A 20179-nucleotide genomic window follows, 5' to 3' on the forward strand; every position below is an offset into this window, starting at 1 on the left:
AAACCGATATATTTGGTTGAGTGATCGACGACTTGAGAAATATGATGATATCCCAGCTCATTATAACTGCGGTCATTTAAGAGATGGTCAAAGCAAAATTCATCACCAATTCATGACACAAATTTATATTTTACTTAATTAAAACCATGCGATATTATTTATTTCGTTATTGAGCTGCGTGAATTGTAAAACATGCACTCCATTGATTTAAAATATCCGTTTAAAAATTGTATCCTTTTAGCAACTTGATCAAAACCTATTTACGATTTCGCATCTTCATGAGATCAAAGATGAATCGGCCCACTCTGAAACACAAGCAAAATGAATATCTGAATATGAATGGCGTGACCAAATAAAACATATGCTGGATCGTTTTGGTGAATGCTACACTAACAACAATAATCATTTCTATACAACGTCTGGCTCGCGTAATTACTCTGTGTGGTTCATAAGGTGGGGCGTGTGCTGCTTTGATGATGGCAATTCAACCCCCGACCCACCACCCTCCCCAACAACTCGCTCCAACCATTCTGCGGTCATGATTTGGGACTGTGATTCCATTTGCAAGTAAACTCACATTTCAACAATGAGGATTTGAAAGCATTACGCATTAGATCTGTCTGCATGTTTGCTCTGTTGTAAAGATGATCCAATATGAACACAATTGTAGTACAACAGCTCTGTTGCTGTTAGGGACCTAACAATGTTGAAAACTGGCCAAAATTGATTAAACGGCCCACTCATGGTCCAGAGTAGAACTCGGTACCACCTAAGGTAGCAAGACTTCAGTCGTACCCATTTATTTGGATGGAAAATGAAAGTAAATTACTTGATAGTCTCACTCATTGCATTTGTTTATCACTGGCCACGTAGAGAAATTGAAACTGCTCAATGTAGGCCACCTCACGTGGTACCGACAAAGGAGACATCTCATGGGCTATGAAAAAATAAGAATAGGTTGTATCCTTTCTGGCAATAAAACAGATCTTAAGATTCATTGAAGAAGGTTTCTGTTTGGTGTTTGAACATCTAAACACCCGTTTTGTTGCCAAAAGATCAAATCTATTCTTATTTTGTCATACTTTGATACCGACAAAATGGTCTCATTTTGAAGCGTCTCATGGACTATTGGATGGGGAGTAAAAAACCGGCGCTAAAAGTCAGTGCCGACCTCTCCTGTCGTGCCCAGTGACGTCATCACTGGCGAAGTTCACCGCGCGAAGTCAAACGCCGCTCGAAACGCAAAATCATCGCTCGGTGAACATTTCCGAGGACAAACAAACGCATGCCGGGAACCGTGTGGGTTTGTGTTTCTTGTCTCCTCTGTGCAATGTGGGGGAGGGCTTGATCCAGGAGTGGATTGACAAAAGCGCTGTATGCATACTGCACAGGCTACGCTAACGTCACATTTAGGCCCATGGACCGAACAAACGCGTCTCTCCTCCATCCGTCTCCACTCTCTCTCTCTTCCTCTCTTCACTGCTGGCCTGTAGGTTTGGGCCGAGCGAGTTCCTGCCGGGGATTTGGCTTTTCAGGAGCTGATTCCCCCCGTGGCTTTGTCGGCACGAGGCGACCGCGCGGAGTGTCAAGGGCTCCACCGGGCCCCAAGCCGCCGCCCCAGCATCACCGTAGCAGCCAAACCACCGGTGCTCGGCATGGCCTGTATGAAGGTCCTGCTGGACCGCATGTTGCGCACGGGGTACAACATCGTCCAGGAGAACGGACAGAGGAAGTTCGGACCACCGCCCGACTGGCAGGGGCCCCCTCCCGCCCATGGCTGCGAGGTGTTTCTGGGGAGGATCCCGCACGACCTCTACGAGGATGAGCTGGTGCCCGTGCTTGAGACGGTGGGGAAGCTCTACCAGCTCCGCCTCATGATGGGTTATAGCGGAGAGACCCGCGGCTATGCGTTCGCTACCTACGCGACGCTCGCCCAAGCCACGGATGCCATCAAGAAACTCGACAAGGTAGAGATCCGTCCCGGACGCCGCATTGCAGTCTGCATCAGCGTGGACAATCGCCGCCTCTTCATTGGGGGGCTGCCAAAGGACAAGAAGCGAGCGGAGGTGATGATGGCGATGAGCGGTGCCACGAAGGGCGTGGTGGACGTCAAAATGAGCGTTTGTCGCTGGGACAAAACCCTCAACCGAGGCTACGCGTTCATCGAGTACGGGAGCCATCGCGCAGCCGCCATGGCCCGGAAGAAGCTCCTTCGAATCAACTTCCGGCCATGGGGCCGGACCATCAAGGCGGAGTGGGACACGGCGGCTGCGGCCGCGGCGGCGGCAACGGAAGACGAGGATGAGATGGAGGCGGCGGTGCCAGACCTGCTGCAGCCGGAGTGCACGGGCACCGCCAAAGCCGCACACAGCCAATTTGAGGGCTGGGGGGCACGCACGCGGCTGTGGTGGGTACCTTTTCCACCTGCGGCCCATGCCCATTGCTCTCAAGGCGCTGCCGGAGGCGGCCATGCTGTCGTGGGAGGTGCGGCTGCGGATGCTGTGCCGGACCGCTGGCGTCAGCTACCCAATCTTCGAGCTGCACGCTCACTCGGAGCCCGGGATGCCCGTGGGCCTCCTCTATAAGGTGTCGGTTCCCGGGGTGGGAGAAGGCGCCATCATCTTCCCCAAATTTCTGAGCTCAAGCGTGGAGGGAGCACGGGAGGTGGCGTGCCAGCTCGCCTACAACATCCTCACCAAGGCGAATCCTCCTGGCGGTGGTGGTGATTGGCGGTGGTGGTGATGGTGGTGGTGGTGGTGATGGCGGTGGTGCCGGGCTGCACTGCGGTCACCGGACAACGTCGAGCGGCGGCAGCATCAGCGGCGTCGTCGTCCCACGGCCGCTGCTGTCCCGTGAGCGACAGGGCGCTGCCGTGGCCGCTGGCGGTGGCGGCACCACAAAGGGCGAGGAGGAGGAGGTGGTGGTGATGGAGGGGGAGGGCGATGAAAAGGAGGAGGTGGATGAGAAGGAGGAGGTGGATGAGAAGATGGATGAGAAGGAGGCGGTGGATGAAAAGGAGGAGGTGGATGAGAAGGAGGAGGTTGATGAGAAGGTGGATGAGAATGTGGATGAGGAGGCGGTGGATGAGAAGGATGAGGGGAAGGTGGTTGAGTAGAAGGACGAGGTGGAGGGTGACTTTGTGTGGTGGTTTATAACCACCACCCCCTGCTCCGATGCCATTCCCACACGGGAGGGGGGCAGCCGTGGCTCCCCCTCACACTTGGAACCAGGTACATACACAAATACATACACACATAAACATACACAATATACATACACACATAAAGACATACACAAATACATGCACACATAAACACATACACAATATACATACACACATATAAACACAAACACAAATACATACACACATAAACACATACACAATATACATACACACACATAAACACATACACAAATACATACACACATAAACACATACACAATATACATACACACATATAAACACATACACAAATACATACACATATAAACATACACACATATACATATACATATATACATACACACATATACATACACACACAAATACATACACACATAAACACATACACAATATACATACACACATATAAACACACATATACATACATATACATACACATATATACATACGCACATATATACATACACACATATATACATACACAACAACAACCGCCATTCGCCACTAAGTGGCGGTGACGTCACCACGACGCTTGTGCCAGGCTATGTGCACCCTGAGGCCACGTGAAGTGTCGAACACCCGCTGGCAGGAGGTCACGGGGCAGACCCAGGTGCCACGGGTCGACTGACTGAGATGACTGGCTGATGCACCACCTGTGCCCCCTACTGTGCCAACCTGCTGTGCTTTAGCCACCCGGCGCTCCGCTCGTTGTTCTGAGCGTCGCTCCTCCGTCCTCCGTTGTTGTTGGAGGGCGACTGCCTCCAACTGCCCAGTAGCATCCTTCACGAACCTCCTCCACAGAGGCCGATCTTGACACCGCTGGTACCAGTCATCGGCAAGTCCACTCAGCTCCACGTCCTCCTGTACCACATCACTCCATCTCTTCTCTAGCCCGTGCCGCGCCCGCTTAGCCCCCTCAATCCGGCCAAACAAAAGCTGTTTTGGCATGCGGTGGCTGGGCATGCGGGCTACATGACCCAGCCATCGCAGCCTTGCCTGCCGGAGGAGCTCACCGATGGGACCCTGCCCAGATCTTTCAAGGATTTGTGAGCTCCTCACACAATCCAGTCTGATTAAACCCAGGATGGATCGTAGGCAGGCCAGCCTAAATGTTTCTAACCGGCGAAGATGTTCCATTAGAGGGGTCCACGTTTCGCAAGCGTAGAGAAGGGAGGGAATGACCGTGGCCGAGAAGACCTGAAGCTTAGTGCGGAGCGACAGACCAGGTAGCTTCCACACAGCGTTACGCAACCGATGAAAAGATATTGCCGCTCGACTGATTCGGAGTGAGACCTCTGCTGTTAAACTGGAGCCAGTCATAAGCACACTGCCCAGGTATGGGAAACTCTCCACTCTCTCCACAACTGCCCCATCATCGATTGGGAGTTGTGGGGATGGAGTGTCCGATGGTACAAAATACCCAGGCAGGTGCTTAGTTTTGGTGGGGCTGATGGTAAGGCCCCACCTCTTAGTGGCACGCTCCAGTCTCAGCAGCAGCGTCTCCAACTCCTCCTCTGACTGTGCAGCTATTACCAAATCATCAGCATACATAACGTGGTTGAGCAATAGGGAGCCATCCCTTGACCGCACCCGGGCATCGATTAGCCTCCCATTATATCTGTACCATATGGAGATTCCCCCGGTACAGCTATTGAAGGCTTCACGAACTACGTGGTCAAAATAGATGTTAAATAATGTGGGAGCCAGAGGACATCCCTGTCGCACCCCAAGGTGTACAGGGAATGGCTCTGACTCCCGGCCACGTAGTTTTACCCGGGCCCGCTCACCATCATTAAGGTCCTTAATGATCGTGAGCAGAGGGTCAGGTATTCCAAAAGCACGAAGAACGACCCAGAGCGCAGGCCTACTGATGGTATCATAGGCCTTGACCAGGTCAATAAAGCAGAGATGTAGGTCTTGTTGGAATTCCCTACACCTCTGCTGTAGCAGACGGACAGAAAATATGGCATCCGTGCAGGACCGCCCTTTCCTGAAACCGCATTGGGGCTCCGCAAGCCTCTCCTCAGCATGCCTGGCAAGGCGATGCTGAATAATCCTTGCCAGGACCTTTCCCGGCACACTGAGGAGTGAGATGCCCCTGTAGTTGTTACAGTCTGTGCGGTCCCCCTTCTTAAAAAGGGGGACCACCAGGGCATCCTTCCAATCCTGCGGAACCCGTCCAGTGGTCCAGACTGTTGTTATGATGTCATATAGGGCAGTCTGTGCACAAACGCCACCCTCCCTCAGCATTTCGCTTGGGAGATCATCTCTGCCCGCTGCCTTTCCTGGTCTCAGACTCCGGATCGCCTTCAATACTTCCTCAGCAGATGGCACCTCAGCCAGCCACTCACAGGGGGTGACTTCTTCCAATATTTGAGGCACCGCAGCCTCAGCAGGGTCATCCTCACCTTGTGCCACGATGTTTTCCTGGCTGTGGGATTTTCCCTACCCCAGGACCTCACAGAAATGCTCAGCAAATCTGCGAACCTGTTCCTGGGGGTCGGAGATTGGATCACCGTTTTTTCCCCTAATGATGGTAATATGTGTGGCACTGCAGGTTACTTTTTTGATGGAGTTAAATAGAGATTTGTGATCACGGGCCACTGAGGCAGACTCCATCTCCTCAGCAACCCGCGACCACCACCCATCCTTGCAGTGCCTCACGGCTCTCCGAACCTCCGAGCGAAGGCTGCGGTAAGCCTCCTCATTCTCTGACGTGGGATTCTGTAGCCGATGACAGTGGGCCTGTCGCTTTTTCTCAACCATCCTGAACACCTCCTCTGTCAGCCAGGGTCTCTGGGGAGGTCTGGACCGCGTACCCAAAGCAGCCATTGCAGCTGCATGAGTCACAGTCATAAACCTCGCCCATTTACCCTCGACATCAGGAGGAGTCGGGGACGATGCCAATCCCAGCCGCAAGCGATGATGAAATTCTCACTTGCAACTTTCATCAGATAATTGAGACCAGGCCACTTTATGTTGGAATGGGGTCCTGGGTGTACACCCACCACCGGAGTGGAAGAATGGCAGGGGCATCTTACAGATGACTAGTCGATGGTCAGAGGCCAGATCAGCTCCACGGTAGGTCCTGGTGTCAAGGACATGGGCTCGCATTCGCTGGTCCGTCACTATGTAGTCCAGCAGATGTTCTTGCTTGGACCCGGCATGCATCCATGATGTTGTGTGGATGCGCCGATGCCGGAACAGCGTGTTGGTAATTACAAGCCCATGGGCTGCACAAAAATCTAGCAGCCTCCTACCGTTGTTATTGAGCTGATCTGGCCCATGCCCTCCAATCACTCCAGATCAGGTGCCAGTATCATGACCAACTCGGGCATTGAAGTCACCCAACATGATGACTCTATCCCGAGGGGCCACTTTAGCCAGCACCTGTGACAGGAGGTCATAGAAGGCATCTGACTCATCGGCCTTACCTGCATCCCTCCACGGATGTTCGTCTTCGGTGGGGGCATAAGTAACGACCACCACTCCTTGCCTCCGGTTGATGGGAAGGCGAGCCCAAAGTAGCCTGGGGCTTAGAGCTTCCCACACCTCACCCCCACGCTCCCACGCCCCCTTCATTCTTTTGTTCAAAAGAAGAGCCACACCCTGTTGTTTGGCAGTCTCCTGCCCCGAGTAGAGGACTGTCCACCCCTCATGGTGGCAGGAGCCAGAGCCGGTCCACCGGACCTCCTGAATGCCACAGAAATCCAGGCGGTACCGGTCCAACTCCCGACAGAGGAGTGGCAGCCTCTCCTCCACAGTGAGCATTCGAACATGCCACGTGGCCACACGTAGTGGCTTTACGTTTTTTCTGGAGGAACCCCGAGGGTAGAGATTCAATCTCCTGGCTGGCCACGTGGAATGTTCGAACACTCGCTGCGGAGGAGAGGCTGCTACTCCCCTATCGCAAGGTGGCCCGGCACTGCCTGCATCTCTGCCGTATTTGGGAGGTCCGGTAGACTGGCGCTGGCTCCTGCCACCATGAGGGGTGGCAGCATCAGTTGTCTTGGGCTCTGGCTTTGTTCTTCGTGCTATTGGACTCTCTGCTCACGATCATTAAGCACCTTCATGATGGTGGGCTGGCCCGGGTAAAACTACGCGGCTGGGAGTTAGAGCCATTCCCTATTCACCTTGGGGTGCGACAGGGATGTCCTCTGGTTCCCACATTATTTAACATCTATTTCAGCCACGTAGTTCGTGAAACCTTCAATGGCTGTACCGGAGGAATTACCATCAGCCCCACCAAAACTAAGCACCTGCCTGGGTTCATTCTTTGGTTCTTTCGGTAAAGTCACGTAGAATGAGAACAAAATAATAAATTGATAAAATAAAATAACGCAATAAAATTCTCATGACGTTTTGGCCACAACACAAGCAGCCTTCATCAGGTGAAGGGACGAGACTGTCTGGAGGACAGCGCTGGAGCGAACACAGCCAAGCTCAGACCGCGACCTTTAAGCTGTGTGAGAAGAAACAGAGTGCCTTGACAAAGGAATTAGCATAGAATTTAGCATTGAAATAGCTGAGTGATTAGCTTGTGAGTTGTCACAGAAATGGCTATGTTAAAGTCAAAGCATACACATTCACAGAGGCACCTAGTGCAAATCAAACAGGAGAATTTAGTATTGAAATAACTGAGGGATTAGCTTGTGACTGGTCAAAGAAATAGTTATGTTAAAGTCAAAGCCTACACATCTACAGATGCACCTAGTACAAATCAAACAGGAGAATTTAGCATTGAAATAACTGAGTGATTAGCTTGTGACTGGTCACAGAAATGGCTATGTTAAAGTCAAAGCCTACACATCTGAACTATTAACAGTAACTTGGTATACACTACACTATATAATGAATACTACATAGTAAACCAATAAAAAACTAAAATATAAATTACCTCAATGTTATCAATAAACTCTATATATTCTCCAATCAGCTAAGCTACCAACAATAAGTCGTTATATATCACAATGCTATATGGCGAAAAAATGGGTGGATTCTTACCCTCAACTTTAGCACCACGGATAGCTACGAGCCCCGTTCAGACGGACGAGTTCATCCATGGTCGGAACGGAGGAGGGGGAGAGAGACAGCTGCGAGGCGCTGTTATACTCCATGTTGTAAACCATACCATTTACCGTGGTGTGAGAGGTATTAAGAGTCAATGCCAGCGAAAGAGCTGCGGTCTGAAGGTCATCGTAAAATACAATTAATTTAGAACGGAAATGGTTTAAAACATCTTTCCAATGGTTACTAAGCCAGAATCCATCTTCTCGGTTGAAATTGTCTCTGTGCTTGTATATGTGAATGGCTTCATGAACGAATCTCTCATGGTAGCCGGTTGGTTTGCAAAGAACCTCCGTCTTGGAAAAGCCAATGTCATGTGAGCCCACTGAATTATAACAGTGATCTGCCACGGCAGAGGAGTTCGTTCTACCGTGTTTCAATTCTGCTTTATGTTCGCGGATGCGGTCCGAGATATGTCGTTTGGTTTCTCCAATGTAGCTACTACCACAGAGGCACTTTAGTTTGTAAACGCCCGGGTAATGTATGTCTGGAACAGCATCTTTTACAGATGGAACCAGATCACGGATTTTATGTACTGTGTTGAATCGGACCTGGATCTTGTGTTTATTCAGGATTTTGGAGATCTTTTTAGTGACCACTGCAATGTAGGGTAAGGTGATGGTTTTGAGTGGCTCCACAAGAGGATCCTTCTTCATGACTGGAGTGATGGCTTTGCGGATTGTGTAGTCGGAGCAACCATTAGCCCTGCGAGTCTGGTGTGCGTGCTTGAGTTCACTGGTAATGTGTTCCTGGATGGAAAAGGCATTGGGCTCTATGGTATAGAGTCTTGATGAGGGAGTTCTTCTGGGATGGATGGTAGTGGGAATCCGGTTTCAAGTAAGCATCTGTATTTACACTAACCTCTGCTGCTGCAACTTCTCTCAATGCAAAACAAATTCTAGCTAGAACTTGCTTCGCTCTTATCTCGGAAAAAATCAGACTTACACGCACCGAACTCGATCAGTTAGACAAGACACTCTACAAATCACACTTAACATTGACAGCAACAATGTCTACATCGGATTGGGAACATGTAGACAATATGACTACCTCTTCAGCTGCCACTATGTCGACCAAATGTAGGGACAATTTGATTTGCAAATTCAATTACCTCCAGCAAAAATCGGATCCACACACCGAAAAGATAGACGTCAACAAAGTCGTAATTAATCGCATAGAGTCTTGATGAGGGAGTTCTTCTGGGATGGATGGTGGTGAGAATCCGGTTTCAAGTAAGCATCTGTATGGGTAGCTTTCCTGTAGACAGAGTGGCTCATTGAACCATCATGTCTCCTTTTAATTAAGACATCCAAAAAGGGTAGTTTGCCATCTTTTTCGACTTCCATGGTAAATCTGATGGCTGGGTGTATGGAATTGATGTGGTCGCGGAATTGGTCTAGAGCAGGCTGGCCATGTGGCCAGATGACAAAAGTGTCATCCACGTACCTCTTCCATAAGGTCGGGCGTAGAGTGGCAGTCTGGATGGCGTCAGTTTCAAATTTTTCCATGAATACGTTGGCTACAACCGGAGATAGGGGGGAGCCCATTGGGGTGCCCTCAGTTTGTTTGTAGAAAGTTCTATTCCAGGTGAAGTATGTGTTGGTTAAGCAATGTCTCACCAGAGAGGGTACATCAGTATGCAGTCCTTGATGAACCAGGTCTTCAATGATAGCGATGGTGTCAGGTACCGAGACTTTGGTGAACAAGGACACCACATCAAAACTGACAAGCAGGTCGTCTGGGGACAGGGAAATGCCTTTGATTGTCGATACCAGGTGAGTAGCATTTAGTACCGCAGAGGTGTTTTTTCCAGTGAAAGGTCGCAGTATATCAGCAAGAAAACGTGGCAGTTTATAGGTGGGGGAGTTGATAGTAGAGACGATGGGACGAAGGGGTGCATCTTCTTTGTGTATCTTTGGAAGGCCATATAATCTTGGTGGTCTGGCAGCAGAGGGTTTCAACGAGAACTGTTTGGTCTGATCAATTAATGCTGTTGAATCAGAGATGATTTTGTTCGTTTTGGTAACCAGGCTGTTGGTGGGATCTCTTTATTTTTGCATAGCTGCCATCGTTGAGTGGTTCTTGAATTTTGTTGTTATATGCTGTTTTGTCCATGATGACAGTGCCATTGCCCTTGTCGGCTGAGAGGATGACAATTTCATCTCTCTTTTTTAATTGAGATAATTCAAAGCGTTCATCTTTGCTGATGTTGCTGGGTGGCAACTTAGCGTTTTGGAGGGTTGCAGCGATTTCAGATCTTGCTATGTCTGCAGAGATGTGACTCAAGCCCTTGAGTGCAACGTCAACATGGACAATCATATCATTAACCGGTATGTGTCTCGGTGTCACAGCAAAGTTTAAACCTTTAGCTAAAACGGATTTTCAGACCATCAGAAATGGAACTGTTACTGTGATTAATTACGACTTTGTTGACGTCTATCTTTTCGGTGTGTGGATCCGATTTTTTGTTGGAGAGGTGATTGAATTTGGAAATCAAATTGTCCCTACATTTGGTCGACATAGTGGCAGCCGAAGAGGTAGTCATATTGTCTACATGTTCCCAATCCGATGTAGACATTGTTGCTGTCAATGTTAAGTGTGATTTGTAGAGTGTCTTGTCTAACTGATCGAGTTCGGTGCGTGTAAGTCTGATTTTTTCCGAGATAAGAGCGAAGCAAGTTCTAGCTAGAATTCGTTTTGCATTGAGAGAAGTTGCAGCAGCAGAGGTTAGTGTAAATACAGATGCTTACTTGAAACCGGATTCCCACCACCATCCATCCCAGAAGAACTCCCTCATCAAGACTCTATACCATAGAGCCCAATGCATTTCCGTCCAGGAACACATTACCAGTGAACTCAAGCACGTACACCAGGCTCGCAGGGCTAATGGTTGCTCCGACTACACAATCCGCAAAGCCATCACTCCAGTCATGAAGAAGGATCCTCTTGTGGAGCCACTCAAAACCATCACCTTACCCTACATTGCAGGGGTCACTAAAAAGATCTCCAAAATCCTGAATAAACACAAGATCCAGGTCCGATTCAACACAGTACATAAAATCCATGATCTGGTTCCATCTGTAAAAGTTGCTGTTCCAGACATACAGTACCCGGGCATTTACAAACTAAAGTGCCTCTGTGGTAGTAGCTACATTGGAGAAACCAAACGACATATCTTTGACCGCATCCGCGAACATAAAGCAGACTTCAAACACGGTAGAACGAACTCCTCTGCCGTGGCATATCACTGTTATAATTCAGTGGGCTCACATGACATTGACTTCTCGAAGACGGAGGTTCTTTGCAAACCAACCGGCTACCATGAGAGATTCGTTCATGAGGCCATTCACATTTACAAGCACAGAGACAATTTCAACCGAGAAGATGGATTCTGGCTTAGTAACCATTGGAAAGATGTTTTAAACCATTTCCGTTCTTAATTAATTGTATTTTATGATGACCTTCAGACCGCAGCTCTTTCGCTGGCATTGACTCTTAATACCTCTCACACCACGGTTAATGATATGGTTTACAACATGGAGTATAACAGCGCCTCGCAGCTGTCTCTCTCCCCCTCCTCCATTCCGACCATGGATGAACTCGTCCGTCTGAACGGGGCTCGTAGCTATGCGTGGTGCTAAACTTGAGGGTAAGAATCCACCCAATTTTTTAGCCATATAGCATTGTGATATATAACGACTTATTGTTGGTAGCTTAGCTGATTGGAGAATCTATAGAGTTTATTGATAACATTGAGGTAAATTTTGATTTAAAGCTTTCGTGACTGCAGTAATTCATATTCTTAGTTTTTTCGGTAAAGTCACGTTGAAGAGAAACAACAAAATAACAATATATATAAAACAATAAAAAATTCTCACGACGTTTCGACCATAACTCAAACGGTCATCATCAGGTATGTTGGTTTGCATAAATTTATTTTTAAACGGCACATTTATTTATTTATAAAAAAAAGTTGGCGTCACGCGTAGCGATTTGGCAGTTTGCCCAGGACTAGTCCATCTATTTTTTTTTTGAAAAGAGGAGGGGGGAGACGAAATTTTTTATAATGTATGCTGTCTGAAAGCCACTGTAAGCGTGAACAATCAATTAAGAACTGAAATGGTTTATCAAATCTTTCCAATGATTGCTAAGATAGAATCCATCTTCTCGGTTGAAATTGTCTCTGTGTTTGTATATGTGGATAGCCTCATGAACGAATCTCTCATGGAAGCCAGATGGCTTACAAAGAACCTCCGTTTTGGAAAAGTCAATGGCATGTGAGCCTACTGAATAACTTTAAGATCCTTCAACAAACTCCGGGATAAGAAAGCTCAGCTGATCGAGTCTCTCACCTTCCTGAAGAGATGCCGCGACTCTGGGGTAATACCAATCGCATTTACACTGACCTCTGCTGCTGTAACTTCTTCTAATGCGAAACGAATTCTTTTCAAAACTAGCTTAGCTCTTATCTCAGAAAAAAATCAGACTTATACGCACAGAACTAGATCAGTTAGACAAGACACTCTACAAATCACACTTATCATTGACGGCAATAATGTCCACATCGGATTGGGAACATGTAGACAATATGACTGCCTCTTCAGCTGCTACTATGTCGACCAAATGTAAGGAAAACCTGATTTCCAAATTTAACCTCCTCTTCAACAAAAGACCGGACCCACATACCAAAAAGTTAGACGTTAATAAAGTCGTAATTAATCGCAGTAACAGTTCTATTTCCGATGGTCTGAAATCCGTTTTAGCTAAAGGTCTAAACTTTGCAGTCACACCTAAACACATACCAGTTAATGATATAATTGCTCAAGTAGACGTTGCTCTCAGGGGCCTGGGTCACATCGCTGCAGACGTAGCAAGATCTGAAATCGCTGCAACCCTCAAAAACGCTAAGATGCCAGCTAGCAACCTCAGCAAAGATGAGCGTTTTGAATTATATAAATTAAAAAAGAGGAATGATATTGTAGTCCTCTCAGCTGACAAAGGCAATGCTACTGTCATCATGGATAAAATAGAATACAACAACAAAATTAAAGAATTACTCGACGATGGTAGTTATACAAAAATAAAAAGAGATCCCACCAACAGCCTCGTCACACAAACCAACAAAATAATTTCTGATTCAACCGCATTAATTGATCAATCTAAACAGTTTTCGTTGAAACCTTCTGCTGCCAGGCCACCAAGATTATACGGCTTACCAAAAATACATAAAGTTGATACACCTCTTCGTCCCATAGTCTCTACTATCAGCTCCCCCACCTACAAACTAGCTCGTTTTTTGTCTGAAATCCTGCGTCCTTTCACTGGAAAGACCACCTCTGCGGTACAAAATTATACTCACCTGGTATCGACAATCAAGGGTATTTCCCTGTCCCCAGACGACCTGCTTGTCAGTTTTGATGTAGTTTCCTTATTCACCAAGGTTCCTGTACCTGACACCATTGCAATCATTGAAGACTTGGTTCATCAAAACAACCCCCTACCTCCTCGCGGTGCCGGACGGGCAACTCTGTCGTGGACAGCGCTGTGGGGGAGATCCAATTTTGATTGGCTCCTCCCCTCATGGCATATGTGTCCACCACAGGGGCTAAACGGGGGCTCTGGACGGGTGCGAGGGGCTGGTAACCCCTCCACCTTCAATTAATTACCACGAAACTACGAATTAAACTGAAATATGTAACAACTAAGCTTGTGCCGGAGGCCCCGGGGGGCCAGGCGTCTATGACGTCTCCTGGCCAAACCCCAATTGGCGGAGCCAGGAGATTGAATACCTACCCTCGGGGCTACTCCAGAAACAACGAAAAGCCACTACGGTTGGCCACGTGGAATGTTCGAACGCTCACTGCAGAGGAGAGGCTGCCACTCCTCTGTCGGGAGCTGGACCGGTACCGCCTGGATCTATGCGGCATTCAGGAGGTCCGGTGGACCGGCTCTGGCTCCTGCCACCATGAGGGGTGGACAGTCCTCTACTCGGGGCAGCAGACTGCCAAACAACAGGGTGTGGGTCTTCTTTTGAACAAAAGAATGAAGGGGGCGTGGGAGCGTGGCGGTGAGGTGTGGGAAGCTGTAAGCCCCAGGCTACTTTGGGCTCGCCTTCCCATCAACCGGAGGCGAGGAATGGTGGTCGTGGTTACTTATGCCCCCACCGAAGATGAACATCCGTGGAGGGATGCAGGCAAAGCCGATGAGTCAGATGCCTTCTATGACCTCCTGTCACAGGTGCTGGCTAAAGTGGCCCCTCGGGATAGAGTCATCATGTTGGGTGACTTCAATGCCCGAGTTGGTCATGATACTGGCACCTGGTCTGGAGTGATTGGAGGGCATGGGCCAGATCAGCTCAATAACAACGGTAGGAGGCTGCTAGATTTTTGTGCAGCCCATGGGCTTGTAATTACCAACACGCTGTTCCGGCATCGGCGCATCCACACAACATCATGGATGCATGCCGGGTCCAAGCAAGAACATCTGCTGGACTACATAGTGACGGACCAGCGAATGCGAGCCCATGTCCTTGACACCAGGACTTACCGTGGAGCTGATCTGCCCTCTGACCATCGACTAGTCATCTGTAAGATGCGCCTGCCATTCTTCCACTCCGGTGGTGGGTGTACACCCAGGACCCCATTCCAACCTAAAGTGGCCTGGTCTCAGTTATCTGATGAAAGTTGCAAGCGAGAATTTCATCATCGCTTGCGGCTGGGATTGGCATCGTCCCCGACTCCTCCTGATGTCGAGGGTAAATGGGCGAGGTTTAGGACTGTGACTCATGCAGCTGCAATGGCTGCTTTGGGTACGCGGTCCAGACCTCCCCAGACACCCTGGATGACAGAGGAGTTGTTCAGGATGGTTGAGAAAAAGCGACAGGCCCACTGTCATCGGCTACAGAATCCCATGTCAGAGAATGAGGAGGCTTACCGCAGCCTTCGCTCGGAGGTTCGGAGAGCCGTGAGGCGCTGCAAGGATGGGTGGTGGTCGCGGGTTGCTGAGGAGATGGAGTCTGCCTCAGTGGCCCGTGATCACAAATCTCTATTTAACTCCATCAAAAAAGTAACCTGCAGCGCCACACCTATTACCATCATTAGGGGAAAAAACGGTGATCCAATTTCCGACCCCCAGGAACAGGTTCGCAGATTTGCTGAGCATTTCTGTGAGGTCCTGGGGGAGGGAAAATCCCTCAGCCAGGAAAACATCGTGGCACAAAGTGAGGATGACCCTGCTGAGGCTGCGGTGCCTCAAATATTGGATGAAGTCACCCCCTGTGAGTGGCTGGCTGAGGTGCCAGCTGCTGATGAAGTATTGAAGGCGATCCGGAGTCTGAGACCAGGAAAGGCAGCGGGCAGAGATGATCTCCCAAGCGAAATGCTGAGGGAGGGTGGCGTTTGTGCACAGACTGCCCTATATGACATCATAACAACAGTCTGGACCACTGGACGGGTTCCGCAGGATTGGAAGGATGCCCTGGTGGTCCCCCTTTTTAAGAAGGGGGACCGCACAGACTGTAACAACTACAGGGGCATCTCACTCCTCAGTGTGCCGGGAAAGGTCCTGGCAAGGATTATTCAGCATCGCCTTGCCAGGCACGCTGAGGAGAGGCTTGCGGAGCCCCAATGCGGTTTCAGGAAAGGGCGGTCCTGCACGGATGCCATATTTTCTGTCCGTCTGCTACAGCAGAGGTGTAGGGAATTCCAACAAGACCTACATCTCTGCTTTATTGACCTGGTCAAGGCCTATGATACCATCAGTAGGCCTGGGCTCTGGGTCATTCTTCGTGCTTTTGGAGTACCTGACCCTCTGCTCACGATCATTAAGGACCTTCATGATGGTGAGCGGGCCCGGGTAAAACTACGTGGCCGGGAGTCAGAGCCATTCCCTGTACACCTTGGGGTGCGACAGGGATGTCCTCTGGCTCCCACATTATTTAACATCTATTTTGACCACGTAGTTCGTGAAGCCTTCAATAGCTGTACCGGGGGAATATCCATATGGTACAGATATAATGGGAGGCTAATCGACGCCCGGGTGCGGTCAAGGGATGGCTCCCTATTGCTCAACCACGTTATGTATGCTGATGACTTGGTAATAGCTGCTCAGTCAGAGGAGGAGTTGGAGACGCTGCTGCTGAGACTGGAGCGTGCCACTAAGAGGTGGGGCCTTACCATCAGCCCCACCAAAACTAAGCACCTGCCTGGGTATTTTGTACCATTGGACACTCCACCCCCACAACTCCCAATCGGTGATGGGGCAGTTGTGGAGAGAGTGGAGAGTTTCCCATACCTGGGCAGTGTGCTTATGACTGGCTCCAGTTTAACAGCAGAGGTCTCACTCCGAATCAGTCGAGCGGCAATATCTTTTCATCGGTTGCGTAACGCTGTGTGGAAGCTACCTGGTCTGTCGCTCCGCACTAAGCTTCAGGTCTTCTCGGCCACGGTCATTCCCTCCCTTCTCTACGCTTGCGAAACGTGGACCCCCCTAATGGAACATCTTCGCCGGTTAGAAACATTTAGGCTGGCCTGCCTACGATCCATCCTGGGTTTAACCAGACTGGATTGTGTGAGGAGCTCACAAATCCTTGAAAGATCTGGGCAGGGTCCCATCGGTGAGCTCCTCCGGCAGGCAAGGCTGCGATGGCTGGGTCATGTAGCCCGCATGCCCAGCCACCGCATGCCGAAACAGCTTTTGTTTGGCCGGATTGAGGGGGCTAAGCGGGCGCGGCACGGGCTAGAGAAGAGATGGAGTGATGTGGTACAGGAGGACGTGGAGCTGAGTGGACTTGCCAATGACTGGTACCAGCGGTGTCAAGATCGGCCTCTGTGGAGGAGGCTCGTGAAGGATGCTACTGGGCAGTTGGAGGCAGTCGCCCTCCAACAACAACGGAGGGCGGAGGAGCGACGCTCACAACAGCGAGCGGAGCGCCGGGTGGCTAAAGCACAGCAGGTTGGCACAGTAGGGGGCACAGGTGGTGCATCAGCCAGTCATCTCAGTCAGTCGACCAGTGGCACCTGGGTCTGCCCCGTGACCTCCTGCCGGCGGGCGTTCGACACTTCACGTGGCCTCATGGTGCACATAGCCTGGCACAAGCGTCGTGGTGACGTCACCGCCACTTAGTGGCGAATGGCGGTTGTTGTTGTTGTTGCTTTGACTTTAACATAGCCATTTCTGTGACCAGTCACAAGCTAATCACTCAGCTATTTCAATGCTAAATTCTATGCTAATTCCTTTGTCAAGGGGTGCCTCTGTGGATGTGTATGCTTTGACTTTAACATAGCCATTTCTGTGACCAGTCACAAGCTAATCACTCAGCTATTTCAATGCTAAATTCTATGCTAATTCCTTTGTCAAGGCGCTCTGTTTCTTCTCACACAGCTTAAAGGTCACGGTCTGAGCTTGGCAGTGTTCGCTCCAGCGCTGTCCTCCAGACAGTCTCGTCCCTTCACCTGATGAAGGCCGCTTGTGTTGTGGCCGAAACGTCGTGAGAATTTTATTGTGTTATTTTATTTTATCAATTTATTATTATGTTCTCATTCTATGTGACTTTACCGAAAGAACCAAAGAAGAGGAATCCTTGCAGTCACGAAAGCTTTAAATCAAAACCTGCATGGGTATTTTGTGCCACCAAACACTCCACCCCCCGTTGTTGATGAAGCAGATGTTGAGAGAGTGGAGAGTTTTCCATACCTGGGCAGTGTGCTCATGACCGGCTCTGGTTTGACAGCAGAGGTCTCGCTCAGAATCGGTCGACCGGCATTACGAGAAGAGACGGAGTGCTGTTGGATTTGGAGCTGAGTGTCTCAATCGGTCTCTGTGGAGGAGGCTCGTGTAGGAATCTGCTACTGGGCAGTTGGAGGCAGGCGCCCTCCGTAAGTTCCGTTCGGCACTTCACGTGGCCTTAACGTGCACACAGCCTGGCACAATCGCCGTGGTAACGTCACGGCCACTTAGTGGCGAATGGCGGTTGTGTTTGGAGATCTGAAGTGTAGCAGTTAGCGCTACGCTGCACCACGAACCTGATGACCCAAGTTCGATTCCCACTCGCATCCAACATCGGTGACGATTATTTGAACCGGTCTAGGGCCTCCCCTAGGTCGACTCCGCCTCAAATGAGTTCCTGGTGCGGTGTGTAAACATCGCCACTGGGGAGACAAAGGCGGCTGGGCGTTGTGTTGGCCACCCACCCCCTTCGTGTGCCATGCCGGCCTTCATAGGTGCTCGCTAACAGCACTTGCCCCAACGGTCTGTTAAGGCTACACGGGGGATCTTTGTCTTTTTGCGACCCGGTGAGTGTGTGCAGCAAGTGTCTCTGCTGGGCGTATCAGAAGGCAACGAAAATAAGGACAACTTGGCAGTCACACAGACACAGTGACACACATGCGCAGAGACAGACACACATGCAGAGACACAGACACACACGCAGAGACACATAAACACACACGCAGAGACATAGACACACACAGACACATGCAGAGACAGACACCGATACAGACACATAAACACAGATACACACAGACACACGCAGAGACACACACACACCGATACAGACACACACAGACACACACATAGACACACGCAGAGACAGGCGTGTGTGTTGTTGGGATGGTTAAAACAAAGCATTGTTGTTGTGTTTGTTGTTGTTGTTGGGGAGTTTTTGGTGTTTTCACTTTGGGAGTTCATAGATGAGAGATGTAAACATCTCTAATAAATACATCAGTCAGTGGGTTCATAATGGCCGTGTCAGAGACACTGACACCCTGGGTTCAAGCCCTGGGTCTGGGTGTCTCTCTCTCTCAGTGGGTTCATAATGGCCGTGTCAGAGACACTGACACCCTGGGTTCAAGCCCTGGGTCTGGGTGTCTCTCTCTCAGTGGGTTCATAATGGCCGTGTCAGAGACACTGAGACCCTGGGTTCAAGCCCTGGGTCTGGGTGTCTCTCTCTCAGTGGGTTCATAATGGCCATGTCAGAGACACTGACACCCTGGGTTCAAGCCCTGGGTCTGGGTGTCTCTCTCTCAGTGGGTTCATAATGTCAGAGGCACTGAGACCCTGGGTTCAAGCCCTGGGTCTGGGTGTCTCTCTCAGTGGGTTCATAATGGCCGTATCAGAGACACTGACACCCTGGGTTCAAGCCCTGGGTCTGGGTGTCTCTCTCTCTCAGTGGGTTCATAATGTCAGAGGCACTGAGACCCTGGGTTCAAGCCCTGGGTCTGGGTGTCTCTCTCTCTCAGTGGGTTCATAATGGCCGTGTCAGAGACACTGACACCCTGGGTTCAAGCCCTGGGTCTGGGTGTCTCTCTCTGTCAGTGGGTTCATAATGGCCGTGTCAGAGACACTGACACCCTGGGTTCAAGCCCTGGGTCTGGGTGTCTCTCTCAGTGGGTTCATAATGGCCGTGTCAGAGACACTGACACCCTGGGTTCAAGCCCTGGGTCTGGGTGTCTCTCTCTCTCAGTGGGTTCATAATGGCCATGTCAGAGACACTGACACCCTGGGTTCAAGCCCTGGGTCTGGGTGTCTCTCTCAGTGGGTTCATAATGGCCGTGTCAGAGACACTGAGACCCTGGGTTCAAGCCCTGGGTCTGGGTGTCTCTCTCTCAGTGGGTTCATAATGGCCGTGTCAGAGACACTGACACCCTGCATTCAAGCCCTGGGTCTGGGTGTCGTGGGTTCCATGCCGACCCTGATGCCCGCTGCTGCTGCTGCTGTATAGACTTTGTCTCTGTCCCTTTTGTCGCGTGGATTTTTTTCCGGGCCCTCTGGTTTTCCCCTCCACATTTGAGAAACGTGAGTTGTCGAGTATTTGCCAACTGCTCTAAAGGTCCACGTGATGATGACGACGACGATGATAATAAACCGAATTGCTAGAGCTATGATTTGTAACGGCCAGGTCAGGGCCTTCTGAAAGAGAGCTACGCCGCA

This window comes from Petromyzon marinus, unplaced genomic scaffold, assembly GCF_048934315.1.
Source record: "Petromyzon marinus isolate PM22_M1 ecotype Great Lakes invasive population unplaced genomic scaffold, UKy_Petmar_22M1.pri1.0 PM_G_Scaffold_49, whole genome shotgun sequence".
In the NCBI taxonomy this organism is placed as follows: Eukaryota; Metazoa; Chordata; class Hyperoartia; order Petromyzontiformes; family Petromyzontidae; genus Petromyzon; species Petromyzon marinus.